Source organism: Triticum aestivum, chromosome 3D (assembly GCF_018294505.1).
Source record: "Triticum aestivum cultivar Chinese Spring chromosome 3D, IWGSC CS RefSeq v2.1, whole genome shotgun sequence".
Lineage (NCBI taxonomy): Eukaryota > Viridiplantae > Streptophyta > Magnoliopsida > Poales > Poaceae > Triticum > Triticum aestivum.
Window position 1 is genome coordinate 537,996,363 of NC_057802.1, and position 3,384 is coordinate 537,999,746.

The following is a 3,384-nucleotide window of genomic DNA, read 5'->3' on the forward strand; positions in this document are numbered from 1 at the left end:
TTCGTCCAGGTGAGGCCTGTCGCACTGACCTCGGTCGTCGTGGCACTAGTCGCACTCCCCCGGGAGACTTTCGTCGTCCGAGTACGACATTTCCTATGTTCATATATAATTCAAATATTAAACATCTACAATTAAATATATGTACTAAAAAACCTAAGTTAGATCATTATTATTCATCACGGGTTGACTATCGGTTTGTCGAGTCTTTTCTTGAAAACTCTCAGCTCACGTGGGTGTATACATTCGACCGTTGGTGATGGTCGCTCCTCCCTTTGTCCTCGTGTGCATTACACCAAAATGTCTAGCTAGCACACGGGAACAAAGGAGAAGCGACCCCCACGACAACAGTCGGGATTCTTCGTCCTCTCATATATATATGGTGGAACTCTCCCTCACTGATTCCTCTCTGACATTTGCGACCGTCGGTGATGGTAGCTCCTGAAGGAAATATGCCCTAGAGGCAATAATAAAGTATTATTTATTTCCTTGTATCATGATAAATGTTTATTATTCATGCTAGAATTGTATTAACCGGAAACATAATACATGTGTGAATATATAGACAAACAGAGTGTCACTAGTATGCCTCTACTTGACTAGCTCATTAATCAAAGATGGTTATGTTTCCTAGCCATAGACATAAGTTGTCATTTGATTAACGAGATCACCTCATTAGGAGAATGACGTGATTGACTTGACCCATTCAGTTAGCTTAGCACCCGATCGTTTAGTATGTTGCTATTGCTTTCTTCATGACTTATACATGTTCCTCTGACTATGAGATTATGCAACTCCCGTTTACCGGAGGAACACTTTGTGTGCTACCAAACGTCACAACGTAAATGGGTGATTATAAAGGTGCTCTACAGGTGTCTCCAAAGGTACTTGTTGGGTTGGCGTATTTCGAGATTAGGATTTGTCACTCCAATTGTCGGAGAGGTATCTCTGGGCCCACTCGGTAATGCACATCACTATAAGCCTTGCAAGCATTGTGACTAATGAGTTAGTTGCGGGATGATGTGTTACGGAACGAGTAAAGAGACTTGCCGGTAACGAGATTGAACTAGGTATCGAGATACCGACGATCAAATCTCGGGCAAGTAACATACCGGTGACAAAGGGAACAACGTATGTTGTTATGCGGTCTGACCGATAAAGATCTTCGTAGAATATGTGGGAGCCAATATGGGCATCCAGGTCCCGCTATTGGCTATTGACCGGAGACGTGTCTCGGTCATGTCTACATAGTTCTCGAACCCGTAGGGTCCGCACGCTTAACGTTACGATGACAGTTTTATTGAGTTTTGATGTACCGAAGGAGTTCGGAGTCCCGGATGAGATCTGGGACATGACGAGGAGTCTTGAAATGGCCAAGACGTAAAGATCGATATATTGGACGACTATATTCGGACTTCGGAAAGGTTCCGAGTGATTCAGGTATTTTTCGGAGTACCGGAGAGTTACGGGAATACGTATTGGGCCTTATTGGGCCATACGGGAAAAAAGGAAAAGGGCCTCAAGGGTGGCCGCACCCCTCCCCTTGGTCTGGTCCGAATTGGACTAGGGAAGGGGGGCGCCCCCTTCCTTCCTTCTCTTTTTCCCTTCCTCTTTTCCTATTCCATATGGGAGGTGGAATCCTACTAGGACTAGGGAGTCCTAGTAGGACTCCACACTTGGTGCGCCCCCTCCTAGGGCCGGCCTCCTCCTCCCTTGCTCCTTTATATACGGGGGCAGGGGGCACCCCATAGACACAACAATTGATCCTTGAGATCTCTTAGCCGTGTGCGGTGCCCCCCTCCACCATATTACACCTCGATAATACCGTTGCGGAGCTTAGGCGAAGCCCTGCGTCGGTGGAACATCATCATCGTCACCACGCCGTCGTGCTGACGAAACTCTCCCTCAACACTCGGCTGGATCGGAGTTCGAGGGACGTCATCGAGCTGAACGTGTGTAGAACTCGGAGGTGCCGTGCGTTCGGTACTTGATCGGTCGGATCGTGAAGACGTACGACTACATCAACCGCGTTGTTATAACGCTTCCGCTTTCGGTCTACGAGGGTACGTGGACAACACTCTCCCCTCTCGTTGCTATGCATCACCATGATCTTGCGTGTGCGTAGGAAATTTTTTGAAATTACTACGTTCCCCAACAGTGGTATCAGAGCCTGGTTTTATGCGTTGATGCTATGCACGAGTAGAACACAAGTGAGTTGTGGGCGATATAAGTCATACTGCTTACCAGCATGTCATACTTTGGTTCAGCGGTATTGTGAGATGAAGCGGCCCGGACCGACATTACGCGTACGCTTATGCGAGACTGGTTTCACCGTTTGGAGCACTCGTTGCTTAAAGGTGACTGGCGGGTGTCTGTCTCTCTCACTTTAGTTGAACCGAGTGTGGCTACGCCCGGTCCTTGTGAAGGTTAAAACAGCACTAACTTGACAAACTATCGTTGTGGTTTTGATGCGTAGGTAAGAACGGTTCTTGCTAAGCCCGTAGCAGCCACGTAAAACATGCAACAACAAAGTAGAGGACGTCTAACTTGTTTTTGCAGGGCATGTTGTGATGTGATATGGTCAAGACATGATGTGATATAATGTGTTGTATGAGATGATCATGTTTTGTAACCAAGAACAGTAGCGTCCGACGGACATCGGCGCGGGCGGTGGACACCCAAAGGGACGGAACCATCACAGGATCATAGCTCCAGTGAGATCCCTAAAGAACCTGCCAGGTACTGTCGAACCTGCCCTCCAACGCAACCATGTAGCGACGGACGTGCTGGTCCTCCTCGCTGACACGGTGACGTACCTCCTCCGCGGTGTCCGGAAGCCTCGGCACCGTCACTGGCCCACGCGAGCGCCACCAAACAAGGATCGGGTCAACGACGGGCTGGTTCCTCACCAACCTACGCCCACCGGAAGGTAGCACCTCCCAAAACCAGCCCGGCGGAGCCCAGTCCCGGACATGGCCCCTCTGATCAAGCCGGCCTCCTCCGCCGAGTCGACGACGAGGATGCGGGATAGGCATCATCGACGTCGATGCGGGAATAATTGCTTTAACTAAAAAACAAACTAGTTCTATTAATTTCCTTACTATAAATAGAATAAAGTAGTACTTACTAAAAATAAACTAGCTAGTTTAACTAGTTCTATTGTTTTTCTAACTAATTCTATTAAACACTTTCTAGGTAGTACTTACTAAAAGTTATCGGGGAGGGGGGTACATATATCGACAACGACATACCCGATAAAAAATAAGAAGAGGAAGAAGACGCAAAAAAAGAGGAGAAGAAGAAAGGAATAGAGGAGGAGATCGAAGAAAAAAAAGAAAAAAAAAGTAGAAGAAGAAGGAATAGAGGGAGAAGAAGAAAAAATAGAAT